Genomic DNA, 25,096 nt, shown 5'->3' on the forward strand with positions numbered 1-25,096 from the left:
TTGTGGCTGGTTCTGGTGAATATTGTCATATAGTCATTGTCATTAGAGATGTACAGGATGGCAATAGACCTTTTGGTCCAAATTGTCCATGCCGCCCAGATATCCTAAATTAATCTAGTGCCAATTGTCAGCATTTGGCCCATTTCCCTCTAAATCCTTCCTATTCATATAGCCGTCCAGATGCCTTTTAAGTGGTGTAATTGTACCAGCCTCCACCACATCCTCAGGCAGCTCATTCTATGCATGCACCACTCTGTATGTAATGCTACCCCTTAGGTCCCATTTAAATCTTTCCCTTCTCATCTTAAACCTATGCCGTCTAGTTTGGACTCTTCTACCCTGATGAAAAGATTCACCCTATCCATGAAACATCTGATTTTATAAACTTCTTTAAGATCACCCTGCAGTCTCTGACATTCCTGAGAAAGTTGCCTCAGCCTTTTCAGCCTCTCCCTATTGCTCAAACTCTCTAACCCTGGCAGCATCCTTGTAAATCTTCTCTGAACTCTTTCAAGTTTCACAACATCCTTCCTATAATGGGGAGACCAGAATTGAACGCAGTATTCCAAAAGTGGCTGAACCAACGTCCTGTACAGCCTCAACATGACTTCGCAACTCCTGTACTCAATGCATTGACCAGTAAAGGCAAGTATACCAGACATCATCTTCACTATCCTGTCTACCTGGGACTCCGTTTTCAAGGAACTATGAACCTGTATTTGAAGCCTCTTTGTTCAGCAACACTCCCCAGGACCTTAGCATTATGTGTATAAGTCTTGCCCTGAATCGCTCTATCAAATTATAGCACCACTTGTTTATCGAGATTAAACTCTCATCTGCCACTCCTTGGCCCATTGGCCCATCTGATCAAGGCCCTGTTGTTCTCTGTGATAACCTTCTTGGCTGTCCACTATACCACCAATTTTGGTGTCATCTGAAAACCTACTAACCATACCTCCTATATTCATATCCAAATTATTTATATAACAAACGAAAAGCAGTGGATCCAGCGCCCATCCACATGGTACACCACAGGTCAGAAGCTTCCAATCTGAAGAACAACTTTCCACCACCACCTTCTGTCTTCTACCTTTGAGCCAAATGACTAGTTCACACAATATCCCATGTAATCTAACGTTGCTAACTAGTCTACCAAGCCAAACCTTGTCAAATCCCTTACTGAAAAGGCAGAGATCGATAAATTCTTGATCTCACAAGGAATCAAGGGCTATGGAGAGAGTGCAGGGAAGTGGAGTCAAAATGCCCATCAGCCATGATTAAATGGCGGAGTGGACTTGATGGGCCAAATGGCCTTACTTCCACTCCTATGTCTTATGGTATTATGGTCTTATGAAGTCCATACCGATTACGTCCTTCATCAATTCTCTTTGATACTTCTTCGAGAAACTGTTAAGTTAGTGAGATAAGATTTACCATGCACAAAGTCATGTTGACTATTTCTCACCAGTCCTTGCTTTTCTAAATACATGTAAATCCTGTCCCTCAGGATCCCCTTCTAACAACTTTCCCACCACTGACATCAGGCTCACAACTTTAGCCAGCCTCCAGTCTTCTGGTACCTCACATTATGGCTGTTGATGATACAAATATCTCAGTCATTTCCTGAGCTTCCCACAGAGCTCTGGGGAACACCTGATCAGGTCCTGCGGATATATCCACCCTATGCGTTTTAAGACGTCTTGCACCTCCTCCTCTGTAATATGGACATTTTTGAAGATGTTGCTATTTATTTCCCCAAGTTCTGTAGCTCCCATGTCCTTCTCCAAAGCAAACGCAAACAAAATACTGGTTTAGCTCTTCCCCCATCTCCTATGATGCCAAACATAGGTGTCCTTACCGATCTTTAAGGAGCCCTGCTCTCTCCCTAGTTACCCTTTTGTTCTTAATATATTTATAGAATCCTTTTGGATTCTCCTTAACTCTTATTTCCCGAAGCTATCTCATGTCCCCCTTTTGCCCACCTGATTTCCCGCTTTAATATACTTCCACACTGTAGGGAATCTAATCTAATCTATTCTAATGCTTTTATACTCTTCTAGGGATTGACTTGATCCCTACTGTCTATACTTGACATAGCTTCTTCATCTTTCTTGACCAAAACCTCCATTTCCCTAGTCATCCAGCATTCCGTACACCTACCAGCCTTGGCCTTCACCCTAAAAGGAACATATTGCCTCTGGACTCTCGTCCATGTCATTTTGAAGCTTCCTACTTCCTAGCCATCCCTTTATCTGTGAATATCTGCCCCAATCAACTGGAAGTCCTTGTCTAATACCATCAAAATTGGCCTTTCTCCAATTTAGAACTTCAGCTGTTAGATCTGGCTTATCCTTTTCCATCAGTATTATGAATGCTCCCTAGCCCCAAAGTGCTTCCCAACCCCTGACATTTCAGTCACCTGCCCTGCCTAATTTCCAAACAGAATGTCAAGTTTTGCTCCTTCTATGGTAGGCATATCTACATACTGAATCAGAAAATTTTCTTATACACACTTAACAAATTCCTCTCCATTCAAGCCATTAACATGTTGGCAGTCCTAGTCTATGTTTATCATTACCACCCTAATAATTTTTACAGATAACTGACATCTCCTTAGAAATTTGCTTCTCAATTTCTCACTGACTATTGGGAGGTCTGTAGTACAATCCCAGTAAGGTGTTCGTCCCTTTCTTATTTCTCAGTTCCATCCAAATAACTTCCCTGGATGTGTTACCAAGAATACAGAAGCATAGATGTAATGTTATCCCTAATCAGAAATGCCACTCTCCCTCCTCTTTTGCCTCCTCACCTTTCTGATAGTATCTATATCCCGGATGATAAAGTTGCCAGTACTGTCCATCCTGAGCCACGTTTCTGTAACCACTATGATCTCCAAGTCCCATGTTCCCAACCATTCCCTGAGTTAATTTGCCTTACCTGTCAGACTTGCTTTGAAATAAATGCAGTTTAATTTATCAGTCCTAGTTCATTCTCTGCTTTGTTCCTGCTTGCCTGACCGTTTGACTTGTTTCCTTTTCCAGTTACACCAATCTCCGACTGATCTGTTTTCTCACTGCCTCCCTGGAATCCACCCACCCCCCCCCCCCCCCCCCCCCCCCCAACCGGCGCCAACTAGTTTAAATCCTACTGAGCAGCTCTAGCAAATCTCCCCATTAGTATATTAATCCCCTTTTAATTTAGGTGCAACCCGTCCTTCTTATACAAGTCACTTCTACTCCAGAAGAGATTCCAGTGACCCAAAAATGCAAATTCTTTTCCACTACATTTGCTCCTCACACATGCATTCATCAGCTCTATCTTCCTATTCCTGCTCTCACTAAGTGCATGGCACGGGGAATAACATTGATGTTACTACCTTCAAGATCCTACTTCTTAAATTCTTGCCTAATTTCCTGTGTTATCTCCTCAGAATCCCATTCTTTTCTTCTCCTATGTTGTTAGTTCCAGTGTGTATAGCAACATCCTGCTGGGGCCTCTCCCTTTTGAGAAAATTCTGCTCCCACTCCAAGATATCCTTGGTCCTGGCACCAAGGAGGCAACATACCATTCCTATGGCTAGTTGTCAGCAGCAGAAATGTCTGTCTGTGCCTCTGATTAGAGAGTCCCCGATCACAATTGATCACTTGGAATCTGACGTACCCATTGTTACAGTAGAGCCAGTCTTAGTATCAGAAACCTGGCTGCCAGTGTTTTGTTTCCTGACAGTTAATTACCCTTTATGTTTTCCAAAACAATATACTTGTTTGACTTGGGAATAGCCACAGGAGACTCCTGCACTACCTGCCTGCCCTTCCAATCTTTCCTGGAAGTAATCCATCTACCTTTCTCGCCCTTCCTGAAACTGTCATCCATCACGCCTCTGGCTCCTGTAAATTCCTTATTGCCTTGAATTGCTGCTCCATGCGATCTGATAGGATTTGCAGCGAAACACACTTCCTGCAGATATGATCCTCAGGGACATTGAAATTTTCTCTAATCTCCCACATCCAATAGGAAGGCTCCCAGCTTGGTGAACACAGCAACATCTCCGACAGTAGTCATACTGCACTGAAAACACTGCTTCAAGATAAGTTAGTATCTGTTTTATATTTTTAAAGTTCAATCAAGAGACAGATCTCAATCAAACATATAATCCAAAACAAAACACACTCTCTTTATTTTTGTAGATTTCCAAAACACAGTAAAGTTGCCCTGTTTAAAAGAAAACACTTAGCTGCTGTACTGCTGTGAGCTCCTCCACACAGTTTTCTCCACGGTAAGTTGTGAATGTTGTTGTTTGTTTATTTTTCCTAGAATGAATTTCAGTGCCCTAGGATACTTATTACCAAACAGCAGAAGCAGTCAGCTATCCAGGTTTACACCTTCAGTGCAACTTCTAGGACACTTGCACGATTTGGTGTTTAGTACACTTGTAGTCCTGAGTTGTAGCTTTATAAGGATGGCGCTTCAATTGTAGCTATGTTCTGGTTTTGCTCCTGGCATGCTCGCCTGCATTCGTCATTCGAACTACTTTGGTTGGTTTGACAGTAATGGTAGAGAGGGCTATTTTTTCAACAAGCTACTTGCTACAGTGGGTAGAGATCTGGTGGAAGGCAATTTAATATGATGGTTTACCAAAACTTGTCAATTAAGTGCTTTTTTAAATTTCATAGGATAAATAAAACAGTTCCAATGTACAACTGCAACTTTACTGATCTCAGCAACAGCAGAATATTATAGATGTTTTCTAATTGATCTGTTCAGAGACATTACTACACACCTCTGGAGCAGATGGAACTTGATTCCTGGCTCAGAATTAGGGATTGTGCCACAAGAGCCCTCTTGAGTGATGTATACGGCTAGATACAATGACACAGATAGCTAGGTGATTCCAAATGTTAAGCCATTTAAGTGACGTTGACTTGAGCTATCAATTTAAGCAGTTTGTAAATTAAGAAGCAGTCAAAAAATGGTCTAGTTTACAGCTCTTGTTAGATGTCTCCAGAAATGCAAACCGGAATATCTCAATACATTTTCACAGTTTCCATAAGTTTCCTCTGAACTCTAACCCAGAGACTTGATTCTTAAACATGTTTCAGAGATAGTAGGAACTGCAGATGCTGGAGAGTCTGAAATAACGAGGTGTAGAGCTGGATGAAAACAGCAGGCCAAACAGCATCAGAGGAGCAGGAAGGCTGACATTTCGGGCCTGTCATTATTGTGTCTCTGCTGTGATGGTAGAATGCACATCTGATGCAGTTTCTGCCTGTAAATGTTTTAACTGGGAATGATTTGCGTTCATTTCCTAATTGAGAGTGGTGGAAGTGGGATGCAAAGGGTTCGGATTGGGAGCAGGCTCGTTTTATAAGACAAGTATCAAAGTATTAAAGTATTCAGGTATAATAGACAAGTAAAAGACAATGTCGTTACTGTACCAGCTCCATCACTTCCTCTGGCAGCTCATTCCATACACGCACCACCTTCTATCTGAAAAAGTTGCCCATAGATGTTCTTCTTTCACCTCCACCAAGATTAAAGGCAGAAGATTGAAAGCAGATTATTTGTAATGATAAAGGAAATCATATCAAGTAATTTAGCATTGTGATGTGAAGTTCTGTTAGAAACTATAGTTGGAGACTGACGCGCTGAAATAATTTTGTTTCTGTAACATGAGAATTTGGCAAGGTTCTTAAAGATCAAATTTCACATACTTGTCTATTCTGTTATGAAAACTGCACTGACCTTGATTTCAAATGAAATTAAGAAGGAACAGAGAAGAGAAAAATAACAATAAAGCAAAAAAAATTAAGATAAAGTAAAAATAGTGATGCAGACGTGATACAAACTCTTAAAGCTGAGAGCCTGACTCTAGGGATTCATTTCCTCTTGTGTGCAGTCAGAATAAATAAATGTTCTCATATAATTTCTGTGACCATAGGAATAACTGGCATATATTTCCAAAATTAGTGTTAAATTCTAATTATTTCCACTATATTCCCCCATTAATTTTAATTTTCCCAGTTCCAGTCAAAATATTTTCTCAAGTGGGATTCCAAGAATCAGATTGAGAGGGTTTAGTGGAGTCTTTTCAACCAGATCAAGCGAGTTTAGACCTTAACTATATTCCGGGTCAGTGCTATATCCTGAGTGAACTAGGACTTGCAGCCGTGCAGAAAGAAAGTCAGTGATCTGCACGACACTAAAAGTACTGTTATTTTCTCTCTACATCCTTATATTCACAGGGCCCCTGTCATTCTAACTCTGCCACTGCGCACATCTGTCACTAAGGTTCATCGACTACAAATTTTGGTGTTACTTGCATTGTGTTCACTCAATAGCACTCACCTATTTCACACTCCAAAGCTACCAACCTTCCTGCTGCTTTTATTCGCTGGGGACACCTCATCAATCCTGTTTGTGCATCACTTTTAACAGCTTTTCAATCCACTTCTATCACATATAACTCATCCCTTTGTGTCATTGAAGGAAAAATACCCCCTCCCCCATCCCCACCCCAGACTGATGTTTTCAACAGTATCCTAACTCATCTACTTGTAATCCCTGGACTATTTGTACTTGACTTCAAGAACTGACCATCAGCTGCCCCTGTACTAGTATAGGATGAGTCCTTGATACCCATCACTGACCGTAAGTTTCCCCTTACCCCACTAAGCACTGCTTCCTTTATCTTTCACACATGGCCATTTGCTTGAAGCTCATACAGTGTGTTTACTGTGTAAACTGGTCCATGCTCTATGGGTGACATTAACAAAGCACTGTGCCACACATAACTTGTCTACCTGCTTGACTGTCAAGTGCTCCCCACTGTAAATGCTTTTCTCTCTACACTAAAAAGCTGGCAGCTTTTAATGACATGCTGAAGACCTTGTGCACTGAGTAAGCAGTGTGATCTACACAGAAGCTGGCAGCATGTACCTGATTGCTGAAGACCCTGCGTAGACCATGACCCATACAGAGCCCAAGATCGGCTCTCTGATGAAGGGTCTAGGCCCGAAACGTCAGCTTTTGTGCTCCTGAGATGCTGCTTGGCCTGCTGTGTTCATCCAGCCTCACACTTTATTATCTTGGATTCTCCAGCATCTCAGTTCCCATTATCTCTCACCCATACAGAGCCCAATAGCTCTAAGTCAGTGCTGAAGTTATTGAGTGCACACTAAGAAAGCAATGTGAAATATATAGAGACTGACAGACTCCAAGTAAGTGCAAGGTGAGTGAGCACGAAAGAAAGCAAGCTAAGAGCCATAATCTGAAACTTCTTTAGATGTATGAAGTAATGTGTGTGTCTGCACATAGACCAAAATGGCAGAAGCATGAAGGATATAGGTATCCCTGAGCGCTAGAGTAAAGTGTTTGAGGGATGAAGTGGTGTGAGAATTTGTCTCAGAGCTGGTATGTTGATGTGGTAGAGCTGATGGTTTGCTGATGCTGATATTAATAGAGAGAAGATCAAGAAGGATGATGTTCACAGAGCAAGAAGGGACTTTGTGCTGAAGACGTTGTTGGATGATGACCAAGACAAGTATTCAGAGAGTAAAAGAGTTTATATTACTACTCTTAGTTTAACATCTTTGTTTTCTTCCCTTATTGTTATTTTTCTATTCCTTTTATTATTTCCTGCTTTCTTTCCCTTGAAGGAAAGCTTTCACAGAAAAATTGACAATTATGGAGAACTTAATCTTCAAAACACTTGTCAAATTCCCATGTCGCTAAGACAGAAACAGTTCAATAAGTCAGTCTCCTCTATATTTTCTGGTCATAAACACTCTGACTTGCATTTTGGGTATTTGCATTATCTGATTTCTTGGGAAAGGAGAGAAGAATTAGAAATAATGTTTAAATAAGCTCAGCTGGGGCTTTAATGAAATGTAAAAATATGAAGCCAAGATCTAAGGCAATAAGTTTTCTCCCATAACATAGAACATAGAACATAGAACATTACAGCAGAGTACATGCCCTTCGGCCCTCGATGTTGTGCCGACCTGTCATACCGATCTCAAGCCCATCTAACCTACACTATTCCATGTACGTCCGTATACTTATCCACTGACGACTTAAATGTACCTAAAGTTGGCGAATCTACAACCGTTGCAGGCAAAGCGTTCCGTTCCCTTACTACTCTCTGAGTAAAGGAACTACCTCTGACGTCTGTTCTATATCTTTCACCCCTCAATTTAAAGCTATGCCCCCTCGTGCTCGCTGTCACCATCCTAGGAAAAAGGCTCTCCCTATCCACCCTATCCACCCTTTCCGACCCTCTGATTATTTTATATGTTTCAATTAAGTCACCTCTCAACCTTCTTCTCTCTAATGAAAACAGCCTCAAGTCCCTCAGCCTTTCCTCGTAAGACCTTCCCTCCACACCAGGCAACATCCTAGTAAATCTCCTCTGCACCCTTTCCAAAGCTTCCACGTCCTTCGTATAATGCGGTGACCAGAACTGTACGCAATACTCCAAGTGCGGCCGCACCAGAGTTTTGTACAGCTTCACCATAACCTCTTGGTTCCGGAACTCGATCCCTCTATTAATAAAAGCTAAAACACTGTATGCCTTCTTAACAGCCCTGTCAACCTGGGTGGCAACTTTCAAGGATCTGTGTACATGGACACCGAGATCTCTCTGCTCATCTACACTGCTAAGAATCTTACCATTAGCCCTGTACTTTGCCTTCCGGTTTCTCCTACCAAAGTGCATCACCTCACACTTGTCTGCATTAAACCCCATTTGCCACCTCTCCGCCCAGCTCTGCAGCTTATCTATGTCTCTCTGCAACCTACAGCATCCTTCATCACTATCCACAACTCCACCGACCTTAGTGTAGTCTGCAAATTTACTAACCCATCCTTCTACGCCCTCATCCAGCTCATTTATAAAGTAACTGGTCTCCAGGATGAACATTCCCCATCAACTACCACCCTCTGTCTTCGTTCAGCAAGCCAATTTCCGATCCAAACTGCTATATCTCCCACAATTCCATTCCTCCGCATTTTGTAGAATAGCCTATTGTGGGGAACCTTATCGAACGCCTTGCTGAAATCCATATACACCACATCAACCGGTTTACTCTCATCTACCTGTTTGGCCACCTTCTCAAAGAGCTGAATAAGGTTTGTGAGGCACGACCTTCCCTTCACAAAACCGTGCTGACTATCCCTAATCAATTTATTCTTTTCTAGATGATTATAAATCCTATCCCTTATAACCATTCCCAACACTTTACCATCAACTGAGGTAAGGCTCACTGGTCTATAATTAACAGGGTTGTCTGTACTCCCCTTCTTGAACAGGGGAACCACATTTGCTATCCTCCAGTCATCTGGCACTATTCCTGTAGACAATGACGAGTTAAAGATCAATGCCAAAGGCTCGGCAATCTCCTCCCTGGCCTCCCAGAGGATCTGAGGATAAATCCCATCCGGCCCAGGGGACTTACCTATCTTCACCTTCTGAAGGATTTATAATACCTCTTCCTTGTGAACCTCAATCCCACCTAGCCTAGTAGCCTGTATCTCAGTATTCTCTTCGACAACATTGTTGTTTTCTAGAGTGAATACTGTTGAAAAATATTCATTTAGCGCTTCCCCTATCTCATCTGACTCCACACACAACCTACCACTACTATCCTTGATTGGCCCTAATCTTACTTTCGTCATTCTTTTATTCCTTAAATACCTATAGAAAGCCTTGGGGTTCACCCTGATCCTATCCGCCAACAACTTCTCATGTCTCCTCCTGGCTCTTCTGAGCTCTCTCTTTCGGCCATGTCAAGAATCAAATTTTTTTAATCTTTCTGAATTTTCCCTTTTTTGCTCAGGCCCAGATCGACAAAAAGTAAATTCTGCACTTTGTATCTATTCAATCACTAATATCTATTTTTACATTTGTAAGTAGGAAGGAATATTCTTAATTATTCAGCATCTTGGATTCGTCTAACATAAGACCTGGTTAAGGAAGACAAGTATAATGTATGATTCTGAATCAAAGCAACAGTTTCCTGCTGGATCAGAGTCTTTATTAGACATCAGTCGATATGATCTCATATCAACAATATCCATATAGAGTTGTAAATCTCTACGATGCTGGAAGAGGCCTTTTCGGCCCAACAAGTGTGCTCCGACCCTCCGAACAGCATCCGACCCTATCCCCATTACCCTGTATTTACCATGTCTATCCATCTAGCCTGTGTATCCCTGGACACAACAGACAATTTAGCATGGCCAATCCATCTAGCCTTCATGTCTTTGGATTGTAGCAGATAACTGGAGCACCCTGCAGAAACCCATGCAGACAAGGGGAGAATGTGTAAACTCCACATAGATAGTGACCCAAGGCTGGAATCACATGCAGCAGTACTAACCACTGAGCCACTGTGCTGCTCCTTGATTAATTTGATTACAGTATTTCATATAGTCATTGCAGGAGGATTAACATTCTTGTGCAGTGTCCAGAACTTAAATTGTCCATATTATAGCATGTGTAGTTACCAAGTTGAGAATTAAGGTGACCATAATATTAAATAGACAATCTAAAGACCATTTGAGTTTCCTTGAGTGGGCCGATGAGATTTTATTAAGCAGTAAAATTCTGCCTGAAAATTGTTTGTGTCATGTCACTGTTTCTAACGAATACTATTCTGCAGCTGATGTTTTCTCATTCAGGGGTGACTTGTGTATGCTGCAGTTTATAATGAGAAATTTTGTTGATGGTGGACTTGATGAGCTAAGATGAAGGCATTTATATTGAGGGAACTTTACAATGATTCCTCTCTAACATCTTGTACAAATGTGGTATTAAGAAAAAACCCAACTGTCCCATCAAGAGCATTCCGCAGAGTCATGAAGGAATCAAAATTCATGTAAGCAGCTCTGTAATGCAGTACAAATGACAAATTAAACTGCGTGATTTTAATTATACAGTCAGAAAATGTGGTATTGGAGTTTAAAGAAAAATGAAAGATATTCGACCCTGATCTTGTCACATCAGACAGAATAATATTAAGAGTTCAGGCATCTTAGTTGTAGCGCCTTTTACTGTGACAAATAACTGCATCCCTGCTAACTTCTGTCACACTTGGGTAAATTCAACAAACTTTTAAGTTAAAATAGCTTGGAAGGAACTTAAGATTTGATAAAGGTGGATGATATGACTGAGGAGACTCCAAGAATAATAGGCTTTGATAATAAGGTGATTGCTTAGTCAGCAGTCTTCAGAGCAAGCTCAAAACAGTCAAAAATGAAAGCAAGAGTTTTAAAAAATAAAATGCTTTAAAGATCTGTGCAATGCTAGCAGGTCAATGCTTATTGCCCATCTCCAATACCTCGAATGTAGTAGGGATCAATGTGGAGTTACGTGTGACTGAAGTTATAGTCATACAGCACAGAAACAGCCCCTTTGGTCCAACCACTCCATGCTGACCAACATGCCAAACTAAACTAATGCCATCTGCCTGTTTCTGGCCCATATCCCTCCAAACATTTCTTGTTCATATACTTATCCAAATGTCTTTTAAATGTTGTAACTGTACCCATATCCATCACTTCTTCCTCTGGATATTCATTCACACAGGAATCACTCACTGTGTAAAAAAGTTGCCCTTCATGTCTTTTTTAAAATCTTTCATTTCTCACCTTAATAATATGCCCCTAACCTTGAAATTCCCTACACTAGGAAATAGGCACCTGCCATTCACTTTATCTGTACCTCATTATTTTATAAACCTTTCTAAGCTCTCCTCTCAACCTCCTATGCTCCAGTGGGAAATGGTCCCAGTCCAGCCAGCCTCTCCTTGTAACTCAAACTCTCCATTTCCAGCAATATCCTATTAAATCTTTTCTGAACTCTCTCCAACTTAATAATACCCTTCCTATAACAGGGTGACCAGAACTGAACACAGTAATCCAGAAGAGACCTCACCAGAGGCCTGTGTACCTAAACATGACATCCTAACTCTAAAACTCAAATATCTGAACAAGGAAGGCAAGCATGCTAAATGCCTTCTTAATCACCCTGTCCACATGTGATGCAAACTTCAAAGTATGGACTTGAACCCCTAGGTCTCTCTGTTCTACAACACTATCCAAGGCCCTACTTTTAAATGTGTAAGTCCTGCTCTTGTTTGTTTTACCAAAATGCATTAACTTGCGTTTGTCCAAATTAAACTCCATTTGCCACTCCTCAACCCACTGACAGATGTAGGCCTAGCTAGATAGGGTGGCCAATTTCCATTGTAGGAAGAACATTTGTGAACCATTAAGTTGTTATGACAATCTCATAGCTTTCATGACCTTTTTTTAACGACTCCCAAATTACCAGAACCATTGACTTGATTTCACAATTTGGTGAAGTGGAATTTAAATTAATAACGTCTAGATTCTTAACATATTACAGTAATTATGAAGCTACCATGAATACACAGAGACAAAGGAAAACAATATAAACATCAAATCTTATGATTTGGTTTGAAAGAAAGCAAGTGTTACATTCCTGTAACATTCTCTTATGGCTACAAAGTACCTTGTAGAATATTCACTGTTATGAAGTAGGAAATGTGGCAGCCGATTTGTGCATGGATAGCTCTCAGAATGACAGAATGTAAATAAATAACTAGATATTCTGGCTTTGTGATGTTAATTGAGAGATAAATATTAGCTAGATCAATGGAGAGAAACAGATTATTTTATAACTGTCTGAGTGAACAGGTTTAATATCTTATTGGAAGTATGCCACTTTTGATGCAGCACTGGAATGAGACTTGAACCATCCTTTCTGCCTCTAAGGCGGTTGTGCTATCAACTTTGAACTGAGTTAGACCATTTTTGAATCAGAGGCAACATAGATTGATTAAATCTCCTTTCATTCAAAACTACTAACCAAATTTTAAATGCTTGTTTAAATTTAAATAACTTGGCAATAATTTATCAGTTGAGTAGTTTTCTGTTTTGCTTACAATGACAAAACTCGTTTGCCCCAAGTGTGATGACCAGAAACAGCTGATCAAAACCAAGATGTCTTTGATTGGTAGTACGCTTCAGATAGTTAAATAGTTTAACCCAGCCTCTATTTAAGCAAACCATTTCTTCTTAATAATGATCTGAAGGGCATGGAATTGAAACAAACATCTGCTCTATGGTATCTGTTATGCAATGGAATAGTAAAAAAGTCAATATTTTCTTTCAATAATTTTGTACTTGTATGCCAGTCTAATGACCAACTTAAACCATGTTTCTCAACATGTTTAAAGGTTATATCCATTCTAGAATCTTCTCTGAAGCGAAGAGTTCACTTTTACAAGCTTTTCTTCATGTATTGGATTTCTAAATTCTGCAGAATCAGTTGTACTTCTTAGAATTCTGCGTAATGCATCAGAGTTTAATGCAAGATATGTTGCCCAAATTACTCCCACATTTAGCTGGCCTTACCGATGAAAATTCATGTTAAGTCAATGTTTGTTTAAATGCTGATTGCTTTGTTGATAATTTTTTACATATTTTCCTTTGAATGGTTTATAAACATTTTCCACCCCAACTTTGGTACAAACAGTTGCACTTTTCATCTAAGCTTGAAAATTTTCATTATCTCACACCAAAAATGCCAACCCTCCAGGATTACCCTCCATCTCCCGAACCTAAAAATTAATTGCCTGAACACTGCTGAATTCAACAGAAATGTAATTGAAGTATTTTTTAAAACTATGTGCTCTTCTTTATTTTCTGTTAACATGTGTTTATTGGTTACAAAATATTAGCAATGGGAAGGTAGGCTGCTTGAGGGGCAGGGCTGTTGTAAGTAGGACACCATGCGATGAATCCTCCAGGAGCGTACCTAACCAGAATTGGCAATTCCAACCTGCACAGTTATTTGGAAATGAGCTGTTGTCAATCTGAGACACACAAGGCAGGTAGATCTCAGGTTTGATCCTTTGCTTATACTGAGATACTGATCATAACTGCAGTAGTGGTGGGCCACTGTAGGTAGCCTCTGATTCCAATCTGGAAAAGGAATGATATCAGAGTGACATTCAGGAGCACTGTTTAGTTACATGTTTAAGAAATGTACCAGATCACTCTGATTAAGCTTTCTACAGCAAAAATAGCCAACAGATACTCAATGAAGTCCTGCATGTAAAAAATAGCCTTTAGGGAACGTACTTGTCAGAACCTATTAACTTTATTCCCAATACAAACTGACTTGAGGAATAATGGTTCTATTCTTTTTTAAAAAAAAGTTTTAGAGCTGAAACACTTAATTTACCTGGATTCCGTTAAAAATCTCAGTCTCGCTGTAGACATCCAGCAGTATAGTTTGGAATAATCTACAACCAGCTTCCACAACAGTGATCCATTCAAGCTGATGCATGCAGATCTCAATTTTATGATCTACAGCAGTCACTTACATCAGTGCTAGGATATCTTTGCTTTTTCCCCTCAAAACTAACTTTTCCTCCCCCCCACCCCCCCCCACCCCCGGCACTCACCCCAAACGCCAAGCATAAAGAACTAATTGATTATTTTTGTTTTTATAATTGGTATTGTGTATCATTCATCAAATATTTCATGCCCTTAATCACTGATTTTTCCTCATTCTCTTGCTAATTTAGATGTTACTCCATGCCATTACGTTTTTATGGCGCCTTTTTCAGCTCCAGTTTTCCTAGGTTTATCACAGCTATGAAATCACCTTCTCCATTGATGCCGTCCTGACTAAAATCAACTCCATTTCTTACTAGCTGACATCATAGAATCATAGAATCCCTACAGCATGGAAACAGGCCCTTCGGCCCAACAAGTCCACACCGAACCTCAGAGCATCCAATCCAGACCCATCCCCCTATAACCCACCTAATCTACACCTCCCTGAACACTACAGACAATTTAGATGTTCAGTCCACCTAACCTGCACATCTTTGGACTGTGGGAGGAAACCCACACAGACACGGAGAGAATGTGCAAACTCCACACAGACAGTTGCCCAAGGCTGGAATTGAACCCAGGCCCTTGGCACTGTGAGGCTGCAGTACTCACCACTGTGCCACCATGCTGCCCTGTGGTTTACTATGGCATAGTCTATTTTTTTCACTAAAATCCATTACAGTCACTGTGTATGCAAAACTTTCATATTAATCCATTAATTTGGCTTATTTTGTTATTTTACTCGTAATCCCCATTCCAGTTTACCATCTGAACTTGCGGCATTGAAACAGCTGATTGACACTACCTAAAATCATAAACAGCATTCCCTGTGATAATCATGCATGAAAACTTGCATCTTCTTTTGCAACATTTGAGCAGGTCAGCTATGTCACCTTCTTCCAATGTTTCTCTTTTGTCCAGATCTAGCAATCTGTACTTATGTGTTTTATTACTACCTATTGGATTTAGCAGGGTTAGTTTTAGCTGCTTATTACTGGTGTGAGTGGCGCTGGAAATATCAAATGGTAGACTTACAGCCAGTACACTGGTTGCCTGCTGTCAGTCTCTTCAGACTGGAGACTATATTGAGATGTAAATGAAAAGTAAATTCACTTTTGTCAAAGCCTATTATTAAGAGTAAGCAGTGAGGATATTTGAAGTCCTAGTGTGAGTAATATTGTTTTGCTTTATTGATGCTTTTTGATAGCTATAAGCATTAGAGAAAAAAGAAACATTTACTTATCTTTCTTGATGCTTTCAATTTATTTTGTCGTCCTGGAAAATATCATAGCAGTTCTGATTGTTTCTTGATTGAATTCGACAAGGAGGTCAGGTTCACCTTGTGTCACATCCGTTGTTACTTAGATTCACTTTACAGATAGGGGGTATTCAGTTAGGAACCTGCCCAGTTTGAGAACTTGCCAGATATTTGATTGTAATGTCTCATTAAACCTATGCGGTAGCAGTTAAAGGTTATGTAGAAAATACTGGGCCTAGTAGTAATTTCTAATTACCCATAGATACAATTCTGCATTAACCAATTTAAATGTTTCAATTTAATTTGCATGGTACTCAGACAAATTAAGGTGAACTATTGCTCTAGCATATTTTGAAGGAATTTCAAAATAATGTTAAGAAAGAAATGATCTCAAATTGACAGTAACTGTGTTAAAGATATTTTGTTTTAGATCTGAGTGCACAGAGTGCAGTCAGTCTGGAGGGAGATAGGTTGGATTTGGTGAGAGGGCAGAGAAATTGAGGTGACCAATATCACATCAGCAGTTTTCAATGAACAGATATAGTGCAGGTAAAAAGGCCAGGTGGAGGGGTCCAGGTGGAGGGGGAGTGTTGGAACTGGGCAAAGGGGTCTGTGTGACAGAAAGGGAACTCTTGTCCAAAGAAATAAGCACGGAGGAAAAGATGGTGGAAGAAGTGTTTGGCATCATGTCGTGCCCGAAATTCATTAAGGTGGGAATGCAGAGGAATAAGGTTGAGGCCTTTGCTGAGTACAGCATCGGAGAGCTGAAGGCTAGGAGGGATGGTGAATACCTGACAGGAGGTGAGGTTGGGGGAGGGGATGGAGTCAGAGGGAATGGGAGGAGAGGAAGGCTCCAGAGCGTCATGAGTATCTTTGAGTTGTTGCATCTTATGGGCCTTGATGCCTGAAAGGTAACAAAAAAGTTTATTGTTAGCATGACGAATGAGCCAGAGAATGAAGTGGAACTGTGGAGTGGTGCAGCCCTGAGCCAGTGTGACGTGATGCTGTTGGAGAGAAAGGTTGAGTGTGTGCATGTGGCTCCGCGTGGCACTGAGTGTCGATCTCAGGATGCAGCGAGAGCAGCTGCCTGTGGAATGTTGAACGTCATGGAGATATCTGTGATCCTGGGAGGATTCAAAACAGGAGGGATGATACTTCATTTGCAGTCCACTTGGAGTGAGTTTGAGCCAGAGGCAGTCACTGAGGAATGTGATATGGCTGTGGAAATGAGTTTTAGCAAATACGTGGTCAGACACCAGGAGTAACAGTGAAATTATTGATGGTGGGCAAGAAGAAAGATTGGAACGGAAATCCCGCTGGTGAGAGGAGCAGAACTTCTTCAAGGTGGGCATGCCTAGAAGAGATGTGGCAGTGAGTTAAATACTAAATAAAAACTGAAAGAACTGAGGTTGCTGTGAATCAACAAAAACAAAGTATCTGGAAAAGCTCAGAAAGCAAGGTGTAGAGCTTTCCTGCTCCTCTGGTGCTGCTTGGCTGGCTGTGTTCATCCAGCTCTACACCTTGTTATCTCAGATTCTCCAGCATCTGCAGTTTCTACTGTAGCTGGAAAAGCTGAGCAGGTCTGGCAGCATCTGTGAAGGCAAAAACAGAGTTAACGTTTAGGGTCTTAGTGTTCTGAGGAAGGGTCACCAGACCCGAAACATTAACTTTGTTTTTTCTTTCACAGATGCTGCCAGACCTGCTCAGCTTTTCCCGCAACTTTGATTTTTGTTTCTGACTCTCAGCATCTGCAATTCTTTTCGGTTTTTATTTAAAGATATTTTCGTTCCCCTTTAAAAAGGAAAGGGATGATCATTATTTTATACGTATTTCTTTATAAATTCTACCCAGTTCTTTTCAGACATTTAATTATTGGACTGCATATGTGTTGTGTGAATTTTGTAACATACAGCATGTCACCCACTTAGAAGGTATTATTCTTTAAATGAGTAAGATAGTTCCAACCAGTCTTTCATGGTAATCTGTCAGAAGAGGCAAAGTGAAGATGTGAAATGTACTTTGTGCAGGTAAATCAGCAGATTAAAATCAGTTGTTATTAGCAATTCAAAAAATGCTAAACTTGTGTTGTTAATGGAAAGACAGAGAAGTAATAAAAAAAAGTGGAGATGGACCTGGTGAAATTTAGAGGAAAAACTATTAAGTTTTCACTGATTATTTTAATATCAAGAAATAACCAAAAATTAGTCCTGGGATTTGAAAGAAATTGTTCATGGGATGTGGGCATCAATGGCTGGGCAAGCAGTTCTTGACCATTCTTAATTGTTCTGGAGAAGATGGCGGTAAGCTTTCTTCTCGAACAGTTGCAGTCCTTGGGATGTAGCTAGTACCCATGATGCTGTATGGAAAGAAGTTTCAGGATTTTGACCCAGTGATAGTAAAGGAATAGTGATATTGTTCCAGGATGGTGTGTGACTTGGAGGTTTGTGTTGTTTCCATTATGGAACGTTGAGTAGAAATATTTTCTCAGTGTTTCAATCCTGCATGCTCGAGGTAAAACTGCTTAAGTTTTATGTTTCTTTACCAAGTATTCTCAGGTTTGGTAGAAATGGCTCCTCCTTTATAAGGACCTTGCATCCAACATTTCCTTCATTTTTTTGGAGTACGTGAATAATTTAAGCCTGCAGCCCTTTTAAGTTGAGTATCTATAAAAGTACAGTAGTTTAAAGATGCTCAGTTATGTGTGGCTAGTTGAAGACTTTTGTGTCACTGCAAAGCCACACAATTGAGTTCTACGCTTTTACTGCTTGGTTAATGCTATAACTCAGGAATTGTAACATAGCTTTGTTGGATGTACTAGCTATTGCACTTAGCATTTTCCATTACATATACTGACCCTCAAGGAAAGCACTGTGAAAATTACTGATTAAATGAGGCCTAATTATAAACTAACAAAATATAGAAATTAGTAGAATACAGCACACTCAGTTGAAATCTGGCAATTATTCTTTGTTCCATGGAAATCAATTAGAACAAAAGTGTTGCTGTTCTATATGAAGTTGCACTTGCAAGATAGCTATTTCTAAACTAGTTCTGCAGCTCCATCATCTCATGATTACATGCCCCAGTTTGATGTATATGACTGCCAAACAGCACAAAACAAAGAGAAAGAGAGCTCTCTCTATCTGTCTCTCCCCCTCTTTCTGACTTTTTGATATGAGAGCCTCTCTTGCCAAGTTGAGTATGCCGGAGCATATGTTTTCCCTTATTTAATAAAACTTAAAGTGGATATTCCTAGCAGAAATGGCTGACTGAAACCAAAGGAGGCAGACTATCTCTTCTGCTGGTGTAAGATATTTTCTCAAAATGTCTTTTAATAGTTGATCAATCCTGGGGTCCTTAACACTAGTCAAAGTTGCTGTTGCATGTAAAATTGAACAGCTGCATTGTTGTCCAATTTCTTTTTAAGTAGTTAATTAATGTTTCTGATCATACAATTCTAGGTCGTTTGCTTAGTGTAGTGTATTAAAATACTACATCTAATATATAAAAAGCATTATAACTTGGAAAAACTCTGCACAGTAAATGTCAGTAAAACCCACATTTCAAACGGTTTGTCAGAATAATTCTAGATAGTGATGAAAACATCACCTACTACACAGCTACAACACACAACTGTGAAGTTTCAGAATTGTGTTACCAGCATTGACAGTGGAAGATCTTTGCATCACCTTTTCAATTAAATTGCCAAAGCTTTCCCACATCCTCCGCGTTCCACATTCCCATCACAGAGTAAAGCATGCTTGTCATTTGCATCACTTTGAGGGAGAAGATTCCTGGTATTAGACAGAAGATTTAGATGCTTGTATAGGATGGCACATACCTGAGTAGAGAATTTCCACACTTGCTGGAAGGCAAATAGAAAAATAGCAATAATTAATGTCTTTTGTACGCACAGTTTCAGTAATCCAAAGCTGCATGTTACCTTTTTCTCTGGTAAAAATGACAGTGTTATTCTATGAATGATGTTGTAATAATTAAGAATGACACTTGGAAGACACCCAGAAGTTTTAAAATAAATTCAATTCTGAACAATAAAGAAGTGCAGAGTAACTGTGTATAAAGAGCTGTGGCATCATGATGTATACTAAAGTCGGAACAACACAGAGAATATTAGTTTGGCTACTGCACAAAGATGGCTTACAAATTTGAGAAACATTCCATTTTTTGGGGGGCGCTGTTGTGGCGCAGTGGTAATGTAAGGAAATAACGATAGGGTGGTGGCCTAGTTCAGAGCAGATTGCTCTTTGGAGGGTCTGTCCACACTCAAAGGACCAAATGGCCTCATTCTGCAGTGTCGGGACTCTTAAGAGATTTGCAGCAAACTTAAATAGTTTGTCCCTTCTCCTCACTAATAGTGGAACAGATTCAAGATAGCAGAGCCAGCACAGTAAGCAGTGTTCAGGCTCCTGGACCTTCTTTCCTTTTTGTCTTCTCTCCTTTATTTTTCTTCTTCATCTTCATGTCAGGAGCAGCAGAGAAGATAACATCAAGTAGGAGGTTGTGGTACGCCTGGAATAGGGCCTGCAGCCGTTGGCTAGGCAGCAGCGGTGTGGACTGTGCTCGGAGCGGGTTCTCCAGGTGTCATTGACGCAGTGGCAGTTGTGGAACCAGGGATGTCTGGAGGCCTGGAACAAGGACTCTTGATTATTGGTGAGGCACTGGCTCCAGGTTGCCGTGTGATTGTGAGCCTGGCATTAGCGCCCCATCAGTGAGGTGGGCCTAGTGACAAAGACATATTGCGTGAAGAATGCTGGTCTGACAGTGGATCCAGTGCAACTGGCGAAGGTGTGACAGCTCAGGACCGATGTCGAAGGCAGTGGACTGAAGATGGAGTTTCTTTCAGTATTATCTTTTTTATTCTTCTTATTCTTAAACTATTCAAAATGGCATCAAATTGTGGCAACAGTTGAAGCTTTTCACTAATTTTATTGTTTTGTTCATTCTAGAGTACAAGTCAGTCATCGTTCGTTAAGCTTTATGATGCCTGAGCCCAGCTTTCTCTGACTCTCCTTTAACCAAATCTCTTGGCTCAAGGTTTCAGTCATGTCTTCTAAATTTTCTGTTGGCTTGGGATTTTTAATCTCAATATTAACTCCAATCAGTCTTCCATCCTTACCACAATACAGCATAGCCCTTAACAATCACATGTATCATCCTATATGTCTCCAATAGTAAACAATTACTCAACATTCTACTCATTTTCGATTCATATACTACGGCAATAGCAACTCAGCCCATCTTGTCAGAAGCTTTCAAAATCATTGACTACATTATCCTTTTCCAGTGACCCTCCATTGTATTTTGGCAGTAATTGTCATATTCCATTCGTAATTCTAACTGGCAAGGCTTTTCTTCTTGCTGTTGTACCATTAATTCTTCTCATATCCATGAAACTAGCCTTGGGTCTCCTTCTGTTTCAGATCTAAATGTTGCTTCTTAGCAATATCATTCAAATACAAGTGATAATGGGAACTGCAGATGCTGGAGAATCTCTGATCAAGGGTCGAGGCCCGAAACGTCAGCTTTTGTGCTTCTGAGATGCTGCTTGGCCTGCTGTGTTCATCCAGCTTCACACTTTCTTATCATTCAAATACAGTGTTAGTTTCACAATTACACAGCTGGCACTAAGCTTTAATTTGGAAAGCTTTGAATGTTGCTGATGTTATCCATCCTCAATTGCCTTAGGAAGGTCAAACTGAATCATCTTTTTGAAATGCTGAAGACTCTTGTGTGTGTTGCTCAACAGCGCTGTTTAGGTGGGAGTTTCAGGAATTTACCCAGCTACAGTGATAAAATGGCTTTGTGGTTCTAAGTCAGACGAAGTGATTTTACCGAGGAATTTGCACGTGATGGATGTTGGAGTTGTGTTTTTACAATGATTCAGTAATTTATGATCATCATTATTGAGATTGGCAGTTTATTCCAGATTAGTTAATTGATGTTATTAAGTTTCTCAGTTATCGTGGTGTGATTGAAACTAGTGTCCCTGGATTTATATAACCATGCCCTGGATCACGAGCCGAGTGACATCATCAATTTGCAGCCCTTCCTCTAATCATACCAGCATACCCCTCAAGTTCTCCACACTCGCTGATTCATCAGATTGCATATCTGGCATCCGGATGAAGAGAAATTGCCTCTGGTTAAACATTGTGAAGACCAAAGGTATCATATTCAGTAGCTGCTACAAATTTTGTACCCTAGCAATCTTCTCCGTCCCTGAATTTGGCAATCACGCCTCATCTTTACATAAGCCTCCTCCTTCCTCTTGACAAGAGATTCAATTTCTTCAGTAAACAATGGTTCCCTCACTCGACCACTTCTTCCTTGCCTTACAGGTACATACTTATCAAGGACACGCAGTAACTGTGCCCAAGCTCCACATTTCAATTGTGCCCAGCCCCTGCAGTTTTCTTCCCCATCCCGTGCATCCTAAATCTTGCCTAATCGCCTTATAATTGTCTTTCCCCCGGCTATAACTCTTGCCCTGTGGTATACACTTATCCCTTTCCATTGCTAATGTAAACGTAACCGAATTGTGGTCACTATCACCAAAGTGCTCACCTACCTCCAAATCTAACATCTGGCCTGGTTCATTACCCAGTACTAAATCCAATGTGGACTCGCCTCTTGTTGGCCTATCTATGTACTGTGTCAGGCAACCCTCCTGCACATGTTGAACAAAAACTGACCCATCTAAAGTACTCAAACTATAGCGTTTCCAGTCAATATTTGGAAAGTTAAAGTTCCCCATAACAACTACCCTGTTACTTTCACTCCTATCCAGAATCATCAGTGAAAGAGACTAATTACTTAACTCGTGGTTAAAAATTTGACAGAGTCAAGGGTGTTTCATTGCTGGAGCATTGGATGGCATTCTTTTTCGGGTATGAGTTGAGAACATTTCTCCTGACTGAAAATTCAGAGAAGTATATTTTAAAACCTCACCCTGTGAGATCTGATAATCTTCAATTCCACTTTTCTGCCTTTGCTCCATAATCTTTGATTCTCCTACTGATTAAAAATCAATCTCAATTTTGAATATATTTAATCACCCAGCCTCGACAGCCCTCTGCAGTAAAGAATTGTACAGATTCACCACTATGAGACAGGAAAAAATAATCCTCCTCATCTCTGTCTTAAATGTGTAGCTCCTTACAAGGTATGCCCTCTGGTCTGAGGTTCCCCCAGAAAGGGAAATAACGTCTCTGGACCAACTCCCGTCAAGAACCCTAAGGATAATATCTTCGATAAAGTTTCCTCTTCTTATTCTTAATTATAATGAGTACAAGCCTGACCTGTCTTTGTAGGAAAAACATTCCCTGCATTCCCTGTGTCAACTTAATCAACCTTCTCTGGATTTCTCCCTGCCAGTATGTCTTCCCTTACATAACATGGCCAAACTGTTCACAGTATCCTGGTCTAACTGATGCCTTGTAAAGTTTTAGCCCTCCCTATTTTTATACCCTATTCCCTTTGAAATAAAGGCCAAGATTAAATTTTTTCCCTATTATTTGGTAAGCTTGGATGCTACCTTTCTGGTATTTTAGGGTCATTCAGTCTTTTTCCCCATCTAACTAATACTCAGCTGTTTATTCTGCTGCCAAAGTGCCTAGCCTCATATCATCTCATGTTATTTTCCATCTGCCAAGTTTTTTTACCCTGCCCATATCCTTCTGTAGACTTTTTGTGGCAACATCAGTATTTCCACCCATATTTTTATCATCTGCAAACTTGGCGATTGTGCATATACTTCCAACATCTAATAATTGTGTCCCCAGCTCTGACCCCTGAGGCACTGCACCAGTTACAGGTTACCATTCTGAAAATGCCCCCTTTGTCCCAACTCTGTTTTCTATTAGGTATCCAATCCTCTGTCCATGTTGATACACCATCTACAATACTATGACCTCTGTTTTTACATCCTTTATAATTTCCCCAAATGATTGATGTCAAACTGACTAACTTATGGTTACGTTTTTGTTTGCCTCCTGAATTTTTGAACAAGGGTGTTACCTTGGACGTTTCCTATCCTTCCAAAATCTAAGGGTTTTCGCAAGATTGCTACCAAGAACATTACCTTTCTTTAAAATCCTAGGATGCAACCCATTAGTTTCCCATGTATTTTTTTCTCAAATGGTAGTTATTGTATTTATTTCCTTTTGCCTTTAGCCCTTGATAATTTAGTGTTTTTGGAAGGCTGTGTTTGGCGATACTGACATGAGGATTATGTACCACTTTAAATCGCATGGGCACATGTTTCGCCTTTGCCATGTTGGATGGGAAGATTGGACAGGGTAAGGGGACAGATCAAACACGAACACCAATCTGATAATGAATAGATAATAGCTTTTTGTGTGATGTTACTTAAGAGCCGAACTTCAGTGTCAGCGCTGCACTTAACTCTCCTTCGAAACAGTGTGTTGGGATATCTTTCATCCATCAAAGCAGATAATATCTCAGTTTATATTTCATTCAAAAGATGTCACCTCTGACAATGTAATGCTTTCTCAGTAATAAAGTGGAATATAAGGTATAATTTCTGTGCTCAAGCTTTAGACTGAGTCTTGAATTTAGCATTTCTTCATTTCCAAAGCAAGTGTGCTCCTAACTGAGTCACAGTCAACACACACGTATTCACAGATATGGGTATATTGTCACTGTTACAAAATGTGTCTAACCTGGTGCAACAGGAGAGTAATTGTGGAACAGAATTTATTGTTAGGGTTTAGAACCCTAAAAGTACTTTTTTTTTGTTTTCAGCTAGCTAGAACATATTGTAAGAAGTTCACTAGTCTGCTTAAAAGTCAATCCGTTGTTATGATCCAAGTTTTACCAATCTGGCTACCAGCATTGAAAGCTAAGTGAGATTTTGCTGGTAGGGCATTGGTGAGACCACCATCGAAGGAAGTGGTTGTCTGCCTCTCTAAACTGCTACCCAGCATGGCCACTGTCCTAGAATTTCTAAGAATACCTTATTTTTGAATCACTTGTCTCATGTCCTCTAATTCATATACATTGTGTTACACACTTTCCTCTCTGAAAATCTTGGCATAAGCAATGTGTCTACCCAGATGTGTTGACCAGCAGTATTCCCCTAAACCCTGTTCTTGCAGATTTGGCAGCTCCCCTCTTTCTTTACTGCCGAAGTATTATTACTCTTTGACCTGTCTGTCTTCTCTCACCCTATCTTCTCCTTTATCCATCTTCTATCCGCCTCCACTGGTCTGCCTATTTATTTCAGAATCCCCTGCCCCTCCCCCATTTCTGAAGAAGGGTCCCGACCCGAAACGTCAAGCTTTCCTGCTCCTCTGATGCTGCTTGGCCGGCTGTGTTTATCCGGCTTCACACCGTGTTATCTCAGATTCTCCAGCATCGGCGGTTCCTACT

The 25,096-nt window shown here is 40.4% G+C and overlaps 1 protein-coding gene and 1 pseudogene across 5 annotated transcripts in view; both read left to right on the plus strand.

Annotated features, from left to right (window-relative positions):
* Positions 1-25,096, plus strand: part of LOC125450827 (guanine nucleotide-binding protein G(I)/G(S)/G(O) subunit gamma-7) — a 312,586-nt gene that overhangs the window by 54,621 nt on the left and 232,869 nt on the right. For 2 of the 5 annotated variants that reach the window (XM_048527111.2, XM_048527108.2), the window contains exon 2: positions 4,188-4,276. The exons of 2 other annotated variants lie outside the window; for them this stretch is intronic. The gene's annotated coding sequence lies outside the window, so the exon portion shown is untranslated. Of the gene's footprint in view, positions 1-4,014; positions 4,092-4,187; positions 4,277-25,096 lie in introns of all 5 variants that reach the window. One more of the 5 variants, XM_048527110.2, reaches the window with a different exon arrangement.
* Positions 19,778-19,873, plus strand: LOC125451367 (U6 spliceosomal RNA; annotated as a pseudogene).

The sequence above is a fragment of the Stegostoma tigrinum genome, chromosome 3 (assembly GCF_030684315.1).
Source record: "Stegostoma tigrinum isolate sSteTig4 chromosome 3, sSteTig4.hap1, whole genome shotgun sequence".
Classification (NCBI taxonomy): Eukaryota; Metazoa; Chordata; class Chondrichthyes; order Orectolobiformes; family Stegostomatidae; genus Stegostoma; species Stegostoma tigrinum.